We start from the raw sequence: 17,753 nt of genomic DNA, 5'->3' as shown, positions 1-17,753 counted from the left end.
ATTACATGTCCAGTGTGGTCTTAAACACTTTGTGTACATGGTTCCATTTAATTCCCTCTGCAGCCCTGACTAGTAGGTACTTTTATTAACCGTATTTCGTAGTGAAGAAAATTGGGCCATAGCCAAATACACATACCAAAGAAGTGACAGAGGCAGAGCTATATAATTGCAGAGCCCAAGAATTGAACCTTTATGCTATTTGCCCTCCCTACTCCAGTAACCAACTGTGGCATGCCCCCCCCACCTTTTTTTTTTTAATATGGTGAATGTATTTTTCTTTTAAGAAGGTGAATTAGTCTGTGAAAATTGTGCTTTCTTCCATGGGGTTAGAATGGAATGAGCTATCTAATCAAGATCTAAGATTCCCCATTCTATGTTGATAACTCTGTCATTAAAGCAACACACCCTGGATGGTCTTCATCAAAATAGTGGGCAATGAACTATCATGGAATTTAGATAATCCATACGTCCCCAGCCTACTCTAAAGAGAGAAGGTTTACAGCAGATGAAAATGTAAGGCAGAGGCAGGGAGCCACACTGTGTACCCATGTCCCCCACACAGAGGACAGAATAGATGGGATGGTACCAGTTCCTGTTGACTAGTCTACCTAGTTTATGAAGGAGATCCCCTGTAGGGTTGGATAGCAACTGTGGGCCGCCATCACGGATCACACTGAATCTTTTTCAGTCCTTTCTGTTCTGTGACTCGATAAATTGTAAACATTTCTCTAGCAAGTGCCAAACAGAGTAGCAATGAGCATGGAGCAGGCAGTTCGGGTCACCTGGGGACATGCCAATTGCTGTGCCTAATGACAATATCGGAAAGCCCAATTAGCTCCAGAAAGTTCCCTTGAGCAATCCCCGATATGGTGTTGACTTTTGTGAGGCCTCGGCGATACTGAGCACCTGCAAGGGGCTCATTAGCTACAGGAAGTATCTTTTGCTGTTCAGCTGCACCTCCAGCTCAGAAACATGAAACTCGTGGTGGGTAGAGCCTGCCAGCAGCTCAGGGAAATGTTTCCTTTGGTTTTAGTTCACAAGACTGAGTGACATTTTCAGTCACCTGAAAATCCACAGGAAGATGCAGCCAGATGTCCCCATTTGTAATAGTTATGGCCATACACACTGCTTATTGTTGCAGAGTTCCAAGCAGTATAAAGCACTTTTAAGAATTAGTCTCTCAAATACAGAATTTTTATGCCCCCCCTGACACCTACAGAGCTCACCCCTTTCCTGTGTTCTATTTTGTAACCTCTAAAAATAACGTCTCACGCCAGCCATCACTATTTGTTTTTAGTATGTTTGATTTGCCCTGCAGAGACCTTGTAGGATATATTTTTCCTGGACATATAAATTAACTTCATTTATAGTTAAGTGACTTCAGAGATAACTTTAAGGCACAACTTTTAATCACAGTCTCTCTCCTTCCTTCAGTAAGTCTTTATTTACTTTGCATTATGTGCCTGCACATTAGACCCCGGGAATATGACAGCAAATAAGAGACCAAGTCCCTTCCCTCATGGAAAAAGGGAGATCTTCCTAACTAAAGTAAATGAGTATAATAAATAACACAGATGGAAAAGGTTTTATTGAGATGAATAGGGAAGCACAATAGGAACTAGTGTGTAGGGATGGTGTTGTTTTGAACCAACTGGGCAGGGAAGATCTCACTAAGGTGACACTTGAGTAAAGACTTAAAACCGTCAAGAAAATGAGGCAGCTCTGGGTGGGGAAGAGCAACTGGTCAGAGAAGAGGGAGTGTGGTTTTATATGGACTGGTTCCTTTCAGTCCTTCTATTGCAAAGGGAGCAACAATTCTATATTGACTGGTTGTGTTTATGACTAAAACCCATTGCGATGGACTGCATTGCCGTGTTCCCCTCGAATTCACTGCTGAAACTCTAATCCCAGTGTGATGGTATTTGGAGATGGGCCTTTAGGGGGTGATCAGGTGATGAGTGTGGAGCTCTCACCAATGGGATTGGTGTCTTGTAAGAAGAGGTCAAAGAGCTCCCTCGGGCTCTGCCCCCTGCCATGAGGTCACAACCAGAAGCCAACCTGGAAGAATGCTTCCAAAACACAACCATTCAGGCATCCTGATCTCAGATCTCCAGTTTCCAGAACTGTGAGAAATAAATTTGTATTGTTCGTAAGCTGCCCAGACTATGGCAATTTGTTATAGCAGCCCCAGTGGATGAAGACACCCCTAAAATTAACTAATTAGTTTGGAAGGATAAAACATTCTGGAGAAATCTCACAAGATTTGGTCTAGACTGGCTATGTTGATACACACAGATTTGACTGTTTTATTTTAGTATGGAATTCAGACAAAACAAAAAACTATATTTTATCAAATAACTGCTTTAACTACTTTTCATTTTGAGGCAGTTATTTTTTTGGCAAGTAACAACAATAACAAAAAAGGCTCTGTGTGGAGAAAGAGTGAAGATATTAGGCAAAGATCAATGAAATTCAGGTAATGATCTTTCCTCAAGAGGAAATTAATCAGACTTGATTTGCCAGCTGCTGTTGATAAGTGAGATAAATCTAATACTTTGAAAGTATTTCATTTTGCAAGCCTGATAGGCTCTACATCTCTGAATCTTCTGCTAATGATGGAGGATATCCCTATACTGTTCTTGTAGGTAAAAGCAAAAGTTCTGGTAACCCCCACCCCTATATCTTGATAACCCCTGTATCTTGGAAAATCCTTTAGTGCCTATGCAATTCTCATCCTGTTTTCCATGACGAGAAACTATAGGGAAGAAAATGGTAAGAAAGCAAGGATGCTGTAACTCTTTACTGGTTTTGCTCAGTGGTGACACTGTCAAAGTTCTAGAAGAGAAGTATCCATGTCTGTCCTCAGTCAGAGAGGGAACCCTACTCTGCTCTGGGCTTGTGGCAGGCACAACACACCCTCGAATTCCTTGAAGATCAGTAAGCTTCGGCACTCAACAAGTGTTCAGAAAAGTTTTCAATGAGGATTCAGTGACTAACTTAGTCTTAGGAGTTCAAAGGCTGGTTCTATTATTTTTGAGTAAGTGACAGCACAGAGTGCTGCAAGGAAACCAAAGGAATGGGAGGGATCAAGGGTCTCTGGCAATGCACAGGAAGTTCCAGATAGGGCTCTGCACTCAAGTCAGGCCTAACGTTGTAAGCTCTGCCCTTGCCGAGGCCTTCTGTGCACTTAAGGCCACAAAGGGTTAAGATTCACTAGACATTTGAAATCTGCCATTTAAACACAGTCAACTTCCAGCTGAGAACCAGTTTCATTTCCCCAGTTCCTTTTAAACATACTCAGTATTTGTTACTGGTTTGGGACCATAATAGTGAAATGGGCTCTTTCTTCATAGAGACCTCAGAAATCAGCCAGGGTTTCTCAGGGACTTCACATTCTTTAGCAATGGTTTTAACTTTTGGAATTTTTTTTTGTATGTTTGTTTGCTTTTAATCCAAACTGCATTATATGGTTTGCCAGCTGAATGGGTTATCTCTATCTGGTGTGTTGTTCTTAATGATTCTCTGTGGCATCTTTTCCATTTCTCATTCCCTGATCACCAGAAGTTTATAACAGAACTCTAAACAAATGAGCCACTATTTCCAAGGGACCATTTCTGCCAGTATTAGATTATTTTTGTATCATGTGAGGCTGTTGCCTAGGAGCTTTTATTTTCAGTAACCAGTTTTTGTTGTTTCTTGCTATCCTGGATGGTAAAAAAAAAAAAAAAAGGCAGTTTTGGAAGTATGTGTAGAAAAAGTATCTTTAAAATCCCCAGTTAACATGGCATATAATTTTCTATAAAATTCTTCCTGTGAAACACAGAAGAGGAACCTTTTAATGGAAGTAATTACTATAAGCTTTGTATTTAAAGCACCTGTGAAGAGCTATTTTATAAGCTAAATCCCGTATCCCAGAACTCATTTAAGTTCAATGGGTGAACTAACCGTAACCAATTTCAGCCTGTGGAAAATAATTTTACCAGTGTGTTTACTCAAAGAAGTCTCTCACAATGGACAAAGACTTTTAACTGATTGAGAGCTATTTGGTTTAACTCTATGAAATAGCCTCTTCTCCGCTGCCCCCCCCCCCTCCCCCGCGCTGGTCAAAAATGGTGGGATATCAGCAATTTCATAGGTCTGATTTACTAGACTTAAAATGATAGAAGAAGTTCAAAAATACAGTAACCGCTATACAGAAACCTGAAGAAGGGGAGGAGAAAAGATCTTTAAGGATAAAATAGAGCAGCTAGGTAACCAGGTGCTGATTCTCCACTGGGTACTCTTCTGCTTTGGTTCAAAATGTAATGTTGTCTGTTTTTGTGGAACAATTACGATGACCTAGTCACTACATGACTCGCTCTGCATTTTCTATATATGTTGTCTAGAGATACCTCACAGATTGACAAAATAATATATTTTAATCTTCGTTTTCATGTGTGAAGGAATTATTTCTCAGAATTGAAATACCTTTCCCAAGGCCAGACAGCTTTCAAGACAACTCTCTTGCCTGATCCTAAAATTTCTGTGCTGAATCATTATGCCATTTTTGTCTTAAAACCAGAAAGTAGGAGAAAGCCTAGATGCTGGAGAGTTTTTTTGGTGGTGGTGGGGAGGGGGGTGCTCTGTGTGTTGTATTGTCAAAAGAAGAATCCATTCCCTGAAGCAAATTCTGCAGTGTTTCTCTCTTTCAACCTACTCTTATATATATATCAGAGCTTTAAACCACCAGGTGTTAGAGTCCTGCAGATTTTAAAAGAAATCATTTCTTGCTATACCTCAAAGATTAGAGTGTTTTATTTACAGTTAGAGTTTAAGTTATAAATGCCATCTTTTGTTGTTCTGCCAAGGATGCATCAAAGATAGAAAATAGCTCAGCTGCAAGAGGTATGGATGGATAGGAATGGGGCATGAGGTTGCAAGAGTGGGGGGTGGGGAGGGAATGTCTTCCTGTTTCATCCCAGGGTTCTGATATCTTGGAAGTTGTTGAATTGTGAGCCCTCCCCCATCACATTTCCTTTTTTCAAAGTGTATCTGATTTATATTTAAAAAATAAAGGGCCACCTGGGTGGCTCAGTTGGTTAAGCCTCTGACTTTGGCTTAGGTCATGATCTCAGGGTCATGAGTTCAAGCCCCCCATCAGGCTCTGTGCTGACAGCTCAGAGCCTGGAGCCTGCTCCGTATTCTGTGTCTCCCTCTCTCTGTCCCTCCCCTGCTCAAGCTCTATCTCTCTCTCTCTCTCAAAAATAAACAAAAAAAAATGCAGATATATACGATGGGATGCAGTGTAAAAACATGGGAGAAAATAGGCGTTTAAAACAATTAAGTCCTTGGACAAATCTACACATGGGTATTTACAAATGTTATCTTTAGTTGGGGAGAGTTAGATTCAGAATCTTTATAGCTGTGACAATGCCTTTAACATCACTCCTCCCCACCTCAAAAAAAAAGAATACCACACATGCCTCCTTCATATTTGTAAGCTTGTCTTTTACTTTGTATGTCTCCTCTTTTGTGAGCTTAAGCTGATGTGGTTTTGTTTGTTTGTTTGTTTTTTAAATTTCTCTGCCCCACAGGGGCACCTGGGTGGCTCAGTTGGTTAAGGATCTGACTCCTGATTTCAGCTCAAATCACGACCTTGTTGTTTGTGAGCTTGAGCCCCACACTATGCTGATGGTGCAGAGCCTGCTTGGGATTCTCCCTCTTTCCTTCTCTTTCTGCCCCACCCCCACTCTCTCTCAAAATAAATAATTAAATAATTAATTAAATTTCTCTGCCCCACCAATCTTAGAACAAATCTAGTGAAGTAGATGCAATGCAGGGTTGAGACCTGGGGAGCTGCCTGGGTTGCCAGTGTGAGTTCCACTATGGATCTGACACGACTGGAGATACTAAGAATTCTCCTAGAAGCTTGTGGGAGAAACTAGCTCTACTTTCCAGGAAGTTAGTTTATTGATTCATTCATTAGACTACTTTTTTTCATTGCCTACTTTAAATCAGGCATTTTGCCAAGAGTTGTGGATACACAGATGGTTTGGGCATAATTTTTACCCTCTCGGAGAAATGACAATGGGTTCAGACAAATAAACTGTTAATGACACAGTACTGTAGGAGGGCTGTTACAGGGCTGAGGGGAGCACAGGATGCTAGCCTACACCAGAGGAAGTCAGATAAAGTGTCTGTGGAAGGGACAGAGCTGTTCATATTGAAACAGCAGCCCTAGTGGGATGGTATTCCTCAGTCGTTTTTGGGTTTTTTGTTTGTTTGTTTGCTTCTGCCTACCATGTAAAGATTTATTTAGGTCATGGTGCTTCTGGTTCTCCATTGGAGTACTTTCCTTCATGTGCAACATTTTTGTGATCCATAAAAAAAAAAAAAAAAACGCGACTTCTTCAGCTGACGTCAGACAAATGTGAAGAGGCGATTTGATGGGCAACAGAAAAGGAAAAATGAGTACATCTCTACAATGTAAACACTTATCCATTTTGTGTATGGTCAACCACGGGCAAGATAGTCATTCAAAGGAATTTAAAGTCATGCAAAGGAATTTAAAGTTTTAGTAACTTGTCTAAGAATTAATGGCATTTCTGCTACTAAGGAAGACAATCCATCAGTCCCTTATTCTCTTTCTCAGTAGCTAATCAACTACATAAAACACCATTTCCATACTATCAGTTGGCTATAAGGAATGCTTAGAATGTAATTAGCAATGGCCAACAATTAGGGTTAGTTAAATATATCCATGAATATTACAAATCATAAATAGAATTCATCCCTACCTTTTCAATTTGTCTCCTAGAGTCTGGTCCAAGGAGTAGCTGCATTACAATCAGATAGGTCGCTTGTTATGGATACAGATACTTGGGTCTCTCTTCCGGATCTACTGATTCAGAATTGCTTTGGGTAAGGAAACTAATATGAATTTTAAAAAGGAGATTGCTCAGTATTCATGCCACAATTCAGAAGGCACTGCTTTGATAGCTTGCAATCTTAGAGTGTAATCTGGAATAGACATTCTTATAAACTAAGAATATATGTAGAAAAAAGAAAACATTTAATAAATGGATAGAGAGAATAATATTCATGATACTGAGGTCCTGAAAGCCATTGACATACAATCTATATTGAGCAAAAGTGCAGAAAGAACACAAGTTTAGAGACTCTTCATGGATCTGCTTAGATTACAAGAAAACCTTTCAGCTGGACTTCAAAGAGGCAGCCTAAAAATCATTCCTTACCAAATTTGTCAAATTATAAAATAGTACTGGGGCACCTGGGTGGCTCCGTTTGTTAAGCATCTGACTTTGATTCAGGTCATGATCTCACAGTTTGTGAGTTTGAGCCCCGCGTCAGGCTCTGTGCTGACAGCTCGGAGCCTGGAGCCTACTTCGGATTCTGGGTCTCCCTCTCTCTCTGCCCCTCAAAAAATGAATAAACCTAAAAAATTAAATAATTTTTTCCACAAAGCTTCTAGCCATATTCATAAACAGGTACCAAGGACCAAGACACAGCAGTGATCTGTGAAGAGTTCAAGCATGCATGCTTCCTTCGTCTATCATGCCTTTCCAAAAAGAGCAAAAAGTTTTGGGTACGCTCCATGCCCGCCAGCATTAGGATCTTTTTTGTTACTAAGTGGAAACCACAGATGCTAACTACTGACCAGTCTCAGATCCAGGAATTTTAGGTCAATTTTTCGGATGGCTTTCATTGGCTCATATGCTACATGTATCTTTCCAGCAGTAGGTTCAAGGACTGTTTCCTAGGCACCAATGGCACCTTGACATAAACAAAAATTTGAAACCAGAGTCCATTTATCCCATGATATTAGTCAGGATCTGGGGGTGAGAGGATGTCCTATCACAACCAAGAACTGTACAAATTTTATCTGCGTTACAAGCGATTTTCTTAATTATTCAAGTCTAGATTAATGGATTGCACATGCAGAATCTTACCTTTCCTTGACCACTATTCATCTCATTGTAGATGCTCGATTTCTCCTTCTTTTGGCTCAGCCCCATCCCTCTTTCCTGGGTTTAAGGATCACATATTCCTAGCAAACCCTGCTAACCACATAATTCCAGTTTATGATCCATGTTGGCTAAAGCTAACTTAATTAGATAATTAGCAGAAAACAGGGAAGGTTCCAAAGTCTGAATCAGGGACTTAGATTTTCATACTGTGTAGGAAGAAACAGTGATGGAAAAAGGGAAATATTGAGGAGAAAATTATGTACATATAAAAATAAAGCAAGATTATGCCAACTGGAAACATCAGATGACAGTAACATTTTATAAAGTTCAAACTTGGAGGGGGAGGCACTTTTACTTATAAAAGGTTTTACTTAAAAAACTTGGTTGTGATAGGACATCCCCTCATACAGGTCCTGACTAATACATGGGATAAATGGACTCTGGTTTCAAATTTTTGTTTATGCCAAGGAGTGACATTTGGAGTGACATTGTTTCTCTTCCTTCTTGTTCTGGGTCATCTCGTGTCCTCCCCAGAGATGTGGAAGTCCTAACCGAGAGTATCTGTGAATGCAAACTTATTTGGAAATAAAATCTTTGTAGATGATCAAACTAAGATGAGATTATTAGGGTGGTCTCTATCCAATATGACTGATGTCCTTATAAAAGAAATTTGGGCACAGAAATAAACGGGTAGAGTAAAAACAAGGTGAAGACTCAGGGAGGAAACCACCTGCAATGAAGGGACACCTGAGGCTACCAGAGGAGGAGAGAGTCACAAAACAGAAGCAGATTCTTTTTTATAGACTACAGAAGGAACCAGCCTTCTCAACACTTTGATTTCTGACTTCCAGCTTCCAGAACTATAAAACAATGTATTTTTGTTGGTTAAGTCACCATTTCATGGTATTTTGTTATGGCAGCCTCAGGACATATCTATATATAACTTCTTAAAAATATTTCAGAAATAAAAGAACAAATTAGAATGCTATCAAGATCTAGAACTTTGTGGGACATGAGACTTTTCTAAGCAATTTTCTGTTTTGGTAAGTGATTGACAGAAATTGAGAATAGGCAAATCCCAGAAACCAGTCATTTCTCTGAGTCCTGGTTCCTTTCATGGGAGGAAAGTGTAAAAGATCTGATCAATAGGTATAATTGTTGCTACTGGGGTATTGTTTTTTCCAGACCCTCTCAGCTACAGAGCAAGAAAATGGATGTGTGTATAATAACCCATACATACATTACAAATATATGTAATCATTTGTATCTACATTGAACTCAACAGGAGTTCATACTGAAATCTCCAACTGGAATCCATTACTACATGGATCTTTCTACTCTGTCCCTTATTTATCATAATCTCCCATTCAAAGCACCTATTTTCCATTTATGTAATATTTGCTTCCAGTGTTTGTGTATAGCGGTATCAGAGTTATAATAAACCCACACACCCAGGGGAAAGAACTTTATCAATTAGAGTATATAATCCTTTGCTTTTTGTCTTATGGATTCCACTCTGTTACAGAGTTACCTAGGTCGGTGTCTTTTCCCCTACCCTCTTCAGTGAGGCTGTTGTATCCATTTGTAATTCAGTGGGATTGTATCGTCACATTCTGTGTGCCATCCTTGGATCCCTCCAATTTCCTGTATGACATTTTAAAAATGTTTATAAAGATTCTGTCTTGATACTGTAAAATTCTGTGGGTTTGACAAACTCATAGTGTCATACAGTCATCACTACAATATCATATGGGATTTTTTCACAGCCTTAAAAATGTGACTTGTGTTTCACCTATTCAACATGTCCCCCCACATTAAGCCTCTGCCAACCATTAATTTTTTTAACCATCATTGGAATTTAATCTTTAGGATGTCCTCTGATTGGAATCATGGAGTATGTACCTTTTCAGACTGGTTTCTTTCCCTTCTCAATATGGATTTAAGATTCATACATGGCTTTTTGTAACTTAATAGCTCTTTTTTAAATTGCTGAGACAGTATTCCATTGTGTGGATGTACCAGTTTGTTCACCCATTCACCTTTTGAGGTTCTTGGCTGCTTCTAGTTTGTATTATGAATAAAGCTGCTATTAACATTCTAAAACAGATCTTTGAGTAGACATTTTCACCCATTTGGGTAAATACATAGAAGAGTGTGATTTCTGGATTGTACGGTAAGTCTGTGTTTAGCTTTGAAAGAAATTGCCAAACTGATTTCTAAAGTGGCTGTACCATTTTACATTCCCACCAGCAATGAATGAGAATTTCTGTTGCTTCATACCTTTGCCAGCAATTTGTGTTATCAAGTGTTTTGAATTGTAACCAGTCTAATGAATGTGCAATGCTGTCCTATTGCTATTCTAATTTGTAATTACCTAATGACCTGTAATGGTAAACATCTTTTCGTTATGTTTGTTTGCCATCTGTATATAGTCTTTGGTCAGGTGTCTGTTCAGATTTTCTTTGACCTATTTTTAAAACGTGGTTCTTGGGGCGCCTGGGTGGCGCAGTCGGTTGAGCCTCCGACTTCAGCCAGGTCACGATCTCGCGGTCCATGAGTTCGAGCCCCGCGTCAGGCTCTGGGCTGATGGCTCAGAGCCTGGAGCCTGTTTCCGATTCTGTGTCTCCCTCTCTCTCTGACTCTCCCCCGTTCATGCTCTGTCTCTCTCTGTCCCAAAAATAAATAAACGTTGAAAAAAAAAAAAATTTAAAACGTGGTTCTTTTCTTGTCAACTGTTAAGGGTTTTTGTGTGTGTGTTTGGGATAGAAGTCCTTTACTAGATGTGTGTTTTGCAAATATTTTTTTTCCTAGTCTAACCTGTCTTTTCATTCTCTTAACAATGCCTTCCACAGAGCAAAAGTTCAATGTAACAATCTTTTCTTCCACGAATTACACTTTTGGTGTTGTATCTAAAAACTCACCACCAAACCCAAGGTCGTGAAGATTTTCTTCTTCTAGAAGTTTTATATTTAAAAGAAACTATAGTGTGGGAAAATAGGTTCAGCTTACATAAATGGGTTAGAAAAAAGCTTAGGGTGAAAAGCCGCCACCATGGGGCAAAAGCACCAAAGTTTAGCTAGCGAGATATTGTAATGAGATTACAAGTAATTTGTTATATCACCTGCAGGAAATTACTTTCCATCTGGTGCCAGTATACTATTGTACCTTGATCACAAACACCACTTGCCCCCAAGACCCTTTGCTTCTTACACATACAAGTTAATGATTACTGTCTGATTGTTTTCGCCACATTCACGTGTGTAAGATCTTGTTTTCTTCATATTCACCATGTGGGTAATATCTTGTGAACTCAATAAATAGATGATACCCCTGTTTGGGGCTCTTGTCTCCTCCTGGACATTAGCCTCTCTCATATTCAATTCTGCATCTCTCTCTTCCTGGACAGGAGAGAACTCCAGACTCCTAGTCTGTGACACTATAGCAAAACTACTATAGCTTTCCACTTAATATTTAGGTTTGTGATGCATTTTGAGTTAATCTTTGTGAAAAGTATAAGGTCTAATTTTAAGTTCTTCTTTTGTTGCTGCATCTGGGTATCCAATTGTTTAGCATCATTTGTTGAGAAAAACTAGTCAGTCTGCATTAAATTGCCTTTCCTCCTTTGTCAAAGATCTGTTGGCTATATTTCTTTGGGTGTATTTTTTGCTCTCTAGTCTGTTCTAACGACTGGTATGTCTGTTCTTTCACTACTACTACACTAGTATTGATTACTTGATTACTGCAGTTTTATAGTATGCACCAAAATTGAGTAGTATAAATCCTGCAGCTTTGTTTTTCTTCTTCAATATGGTGTTAGCTATGCTGGGGCTTTTGTTTTTTTTTATATCAACTGTAGAATCATTTTGTCAATTATCTACAAAACCACCTGATTTTGATTGAGATTGTGTTGTAGCTATAGAACAAGTTAGAAAGAAAAGACATCTTAACATATTGAGTTTTTCAATCAATGAACATGCAACATTTCTGTTATATCTTTATTTCTTTCCTCAGAGTTTGTAGTTTTCTGCATACACATTCTGCATATATTTTGTTCGTTATTTTTTAGTGCTACTGTAAACAGTATTTTTTTACTGAAGTATAGTTGACACACAATGTCACATTAGTTTATGTGTATAGCATAGTGATTCAACAAGTTTATATGTTACGCTGTGCTCACCACAAGTGTAAGCTACCATCTGTCACCATACAATGACTATACTCCCTATTCCCTTTTATCCCTGTAACTTATTCATTCCATACTGGAAGCCTTTATCTCCCATTCTCCTTCTTTCATTTTGCCCATCCCCTCACTCCCTTTTCATCTGGCAACTACCAGTTTGTTCTCTGCATTTATGGATCTGTTTCTGCTTTTTGTATGTTTGTTTTTACACTTGTTCTTTAGATTCCACTTATATGTGAAATATATGGTATTTGTCTTTCTCTGTTTGACTTACATCACTTAGCTTGATAGCCTCCATGTTGTTGCAAATGGCAAGATCTCATTCTTCTTTTTATGGCTGAGTAATATTCCAGTGTGCGTGTGTGTGTGTGTGTGTGTGTAGACCACATGGATACTTGGCCACTTGGGTCACTTCCTTATGTTGGTATTGCAAATAATGCTACAATAAACATAAGGATGCACATATCTTTTCAAATTAGTGTTTTTGTTACCTTTGAAAATTACTGGATATTATGGTATTTCTACTTTTAATTTTTTTTTTTTAAATTAATGTTTATTTTTGAGAGAGACAGAGAGACAGAACACAAGTTGGGGAGGGACAGAGAGAGAGAGGGAGACACAGAATCTGAAGCAGGCTCCAGGTTCTGCACTGTCAGCACAGAGCCTGATGTGGGTCTCAAACTCATAAGCCCTGAGATCATGACCTGAGCTGGAGTCAGACGTTTAACCGACTGAGCTACCCAGGCACCTCTTTACTTTTAATTTTTTGAAGAAACCACATTGTTTTCCACAGTGGCTGTACCAATTTACATTCCCACCAACAGTATGTGAGGTTTTTTTTCCCACATCCTCACCAACACTTGTTTTTTCTTGTCATTTAAATTCTGACAGATGTCAGGTGATGATATATCATTGTGGTTTTGAGTTGCATTTCCCTGAGTATCGTTCCATGTGTCTATTTCCCAGCTGTATGTCTCCTTTGGAAAAATGTCTGTTCAGATCCTCTGCCCATTTTTAATGGAATTGTCTGGTGTTTTGTTGTTGTTGTTGTTTTGGTTTGATTTGGTCTTGAGTATAGTTTCTTTGAAGAATTTGTATATTAATCCCTCACCAGATATATCATTTCAAATATCTTCCGTACAGTAGGTTGCCTTTTTGTTTTGTTGATAGTTTCTTTATTGTGCAAAAGCTTTTATTTTGATGTAGTCTTGATAGTTTAATTTTGCTTTTCTTTCCCTTGCCTAAGGAGACGTATTCATAAATACTAAGACTGACATTCAAGAGATTACTGTCTATATTTTCTTTTAAGAGTTTTACAGTTTTGAGTCTCACATTAGGTCTTTAATCCATTTTGAGTTTATTTGTAACAATGGGGTCAGAAAGTCACCCAGTTTCATTTTTTATGCATATAGCCATCTGGTTTTCCCAGCACCATTTATTGAAGAGACTGTCTTCTCCCCATTGTGTTTTTTTGCTAGATTAACTGACCATATAAGCATGGGTTTATTTCTGGGATCTCTATTCTTTTCCATTGATCTGTGTGTCTGTTTTGGAGCCAGTACCATACTGTTTTGATTACAACAGCTTTGTTACAGATCTTGAAATCTGGGTTTGTGATACCTTTGGCTTTGTTCTTTCTCAACATTTATTTGGCTATTCAGTGTCTTTTGTGCTTCCATACAAATTTTAGTATTATTTGTTCTAGTTCTGTAAAAAATGCTGTTGGTATTTGGTAGGGATTGCATTGAATCTGTAGATTGCTTTGGATAGTATGGATATTTTAATATTCTAATCCATGAGCATAAAACATCTTTCCATTTTTTTGTGTCATCTTCAATTTCTTTCATTAATATTTTATAGTTTTCAGAGTACAGGTCTTTCAGCACCTTAGTTAAGTTTATGCCTTTGACACATTTGGAAATAGAATTTTCTTAATTTCTCTTTATTCTACTCGGTTATTATTGTATAGGAATGCAACAGATTTTTGTAGGTTGAATTTGTATCCTGTGATCTTAGTGAATTCGTTTGTCAGTTCTAATAGTTTTTTGGTGGATTCTTTAGGGTTTTCTATATATAGCATTATGTCATCTGTAGATAGTGAGTTTAACTTCTTTCTTTCCAGTTTGGATGCCTTTTATTTCTTGTCTGATTGGTTTCGCTAGGACTTTCAGTACTACTATGTTGAATAAAAGTGGTGAGAATGGACATAATTGTCTTATTCCTGATTTGGGGGAATCTTTGGTTTTTGCCATTGAGTATAATGTTGGTTGTGGGTTTTTCATATATGGTCTTTATTATGTTGAGATATGTTCCCTCTAATCCCCTTTGTTGAGAGTTTTTATCATGTATGGTTGGTGAATTTTGTCAAAGGTTTTACCTGCATCTGTTGAGATGATCCTAGGATTTTTTCCTTTGTTTTTTTTAATGTGGTGTGTCACATTGATTGATTTGCATATATTGAACCACCCTTGTATCCTCAGAATAAATCTCACTTGATTGTGGTGAATCATCTTAAAGTATTGTTAACTGTGGTTAGATAATGTCTTGTTGAGGATTTTCATCTATGTTTATCAGGGATATTGGCCTGGGAACTATTATCAGGGATATAGTTTTTGTTGTTCTTTTCTCATAGTGTCTTGATCTGGTTTTGGCATCAGAGTAATGATGGCCTTATATTTGGAAGTTTTCCTTTCTTTTCTATTTTTTTTGGAATAGATGGAGAAGAATCGGTATTAACGCTTATTTAAATATTCAGTAGAATTCACCTGTGAATCTATTTGGTCCTGGACTTTTGTTTGTTGGATTTTTTTTTATTACCAGTTTAGTTTCTTTGTTAATTCTTGGTCTGCTCAGACTTCTGTTTCTTCCTGATTCAGTTTTGGAAGATTGTGTTTCTACGACTTTATCCGTTTCTCTAGTTTGTCTGATTTTGTGGCATAGAAATTTCATAGTAGTCTCTTATAATCCTTTGTGTTTCTGTGGTGTTAGCTGTTTCCTTTCCTCTTTCATTTCTAATTACATTTCTTTAGGTCCTCTCTTTTTGTCTTCATGAGTCTGGCTAAAAATTTATCAATTATTTATCTTTTCAAGGAACTAAATCTTGGTTTCACTAATCTTTTCTCTTTTTTTGTCTTTTATTTTTAACTTCTCTAATCCTTGTTGTTTCTTTTTTTTTTTTTTTTTTTTCAGTTCCTTTAGGTGTTTCAGATTTTTCTTGTTTCTTAAGGTAGGCTGGCATCAATATAAATTTCCCTCTTAGTACTGCTTTTGCTGTATCCCAAAGATTTTGGACTATTATGTTTTCATTTTAATTTGTCTCCATGTATTTTTTTTTTAATTTACTCATTGATTTCTTCATTGACCCGTTGGTTTTTTAGTAGCATGCTGTTTAGCTTCACGCGTTTGTGTTTTGTCTAGTTTTTTTTTTCTTGTGATTGATTTCTAGTTTCATACCATTGTGGTTAAAAAAGATACATGCTATATCAATTTTAAACTCATTGAGACTTGTTTTCTGGCCTAATATGTAATCTATCCTGGAAAATGTACATATGAAAAGAATGTGTATTCTTTTACTTTTGGATGGAATGTTCCATATATATTTGTTAAATCTCTCTGGTCTTATGTTTCATTCAAAGACACTGTTTCCTTATTTATTTTCTGCCTGGATGATTTGTCCCATTGATGTAAGTGGGATATTAGAGTCCCCTATTATTACTATACTACTCTCAGTGTCTCTCTTTTTGTCTGTCCATATTTGCTTTTATTAGGTGTTCCAATGTTGGGTACATTAAGTATTTATGATTGTTACATTCCTTTGCTGGATTGACCCCTTGATTATTATGTAATGCTCTTCTTTGTCTCATGTTACAGACTTTGTTTTAAAGTCTATTTTATCTAAGTGTTCCTACCCTGGCTCCCTTCCCCATCTGCCCTCCACCCCCACCACTTCCATTTTCATGGAATCTTTTCCTCCAGTGTTTTCCTTTCAATCTGTATGTGTCTTTAGGTCTGAAGTGAATCTCTTATAGGCAGCATATAGATGGGTCTTGTTTTTTTTTTTTTGGTTTTTTTTGTTTTTTTTTATCCATTCCATCACCCTATGTCTTTTGATTAGCCTTTAGCCCATGTACATTTAAATTAATTACTGATGGGTATGTACTTGTTGCCATTTTATTAATTGTTTTCTGGTTGTTTTTGTAGTTCTTTGTTCTCTCTTGTGATGAATGACTTTCTTTAGTGTTATGTTTGGCTTTCTTTCGTTCTATCTATCTATCTATCTATCTATTTATTTATTTATTGTGTATCTATCATAGGTTTTGGGTTTGTGGTTACCATGAGGTTTATATACAATATCCTGAGTCTATGTTAAGTTGATGGTCACTTAAGACTGGACACATTCAGGGGCGCCTGGGTGGCGCAGTTGGTTAAGCCTCCGACTTCAACCAGGTCACGATCTCACGGTCCGTGAGTTCGAGCCCCGCGTCGGGCTCTGGGCTGATGGCTCAGAGCCTGGAGCCTGTTTCCGATTCTGTGTCTCCCTCTCTCTCTGCCCCTCACCCGTTCATGCTCTGTCTCTCTCTGTCCCAAAAATAAATAAACGTTGAAAAAAAAAATTAAAAAAAAAAAAAAAAAGACTGGACACATTCAAAACAACGTTTTTTACTCCCCCCCCCCCCCCCGCCACGTTTTAGGTATTTGTTATCATATTTTACATCTTTTTATTCATAATTATCAACTTTTCTTTTCACTTAGAGAAGTCTCTTTAACATTTCTTGTAAGGCTGGTTTAGGGGTGAGGAACTCCTTTAACTTTTTATTTGTCTGGGAAACTCCATCTGTTCTTCAATTCTGAGTGATAATCTTACCAGGTAGAGTGTTCTTGTTTGTAGGTTTTTTTCCTTTTCAGCATTTTGAGTATATTGTACCTCTTCCTTCTGGCCTGCAAAATCTCTGCTGAAAAAATCAGCTGATAGTATTATGGGGTTTCCCTTGTATATAACATTTTGCTTCTCTCTTAATGCTTTTGTTTTTTAATTTCTATTTAAAAAATTTTTTTAATGTTCATATTTGAAAGAGAGAGAGACAGAACATAAGCTGTGGAGAGGCAGACAGAGGGAGATAGAATATGAAGCAAGCTCCAGGCTCCTAGCTGTCAGCACAGAGCCAGATGTAGGGCTTGAACTCACAGACCATGAGATCACGATCTGAGTTGAAGTCAGTGCTTAACCAAGTGAGCCACCCAGGCACTCCTCTCTTGCTGCTCTTAAAATTATCCCTTTATCTTTAAATTTTGACATTTTAGTTACAAGGTGATGTGGTGTGAACCTCATTGGATATTGTCTTGATTGAAAATCTCTATGCTTCCTGAACTTGAATGTTTGTTTCCTTCTCCAGTTTAGGGAGGTTTTCAGCTATTATTTCTTCAGTTGAGTTTTCTGCCCCTTTCTCTCCCTCTTCTTCTGGGATGCCTAAAATTTGAATGTTTGTTTGCTTGATGTGTCCAAGAGATCCCTTAACTTACCCTTTAAATAAAATTCTTTTTTCTTTTTGCTGTGCAGCTTGAGCACTTTCTATTATCCTGTCTTTCAGATTGCTCATCCATGCTTC

This window comes from Puma concolor, chromosome B1 (genome assembly GCF_028749965.1).
Source record: "Puma concolor isolate L17-30 chromosome B1, mPumCon1.1.hap2, whole genome shotgun sequence".
Lineage (NCBI taxonomy): Eukaryota > Metazoa > Chordata > Mammalia > Carnivora > Felidae > Puma > Puma concolor.
This window is presented reverse-complemented; position numbering follows the sequence as displayed.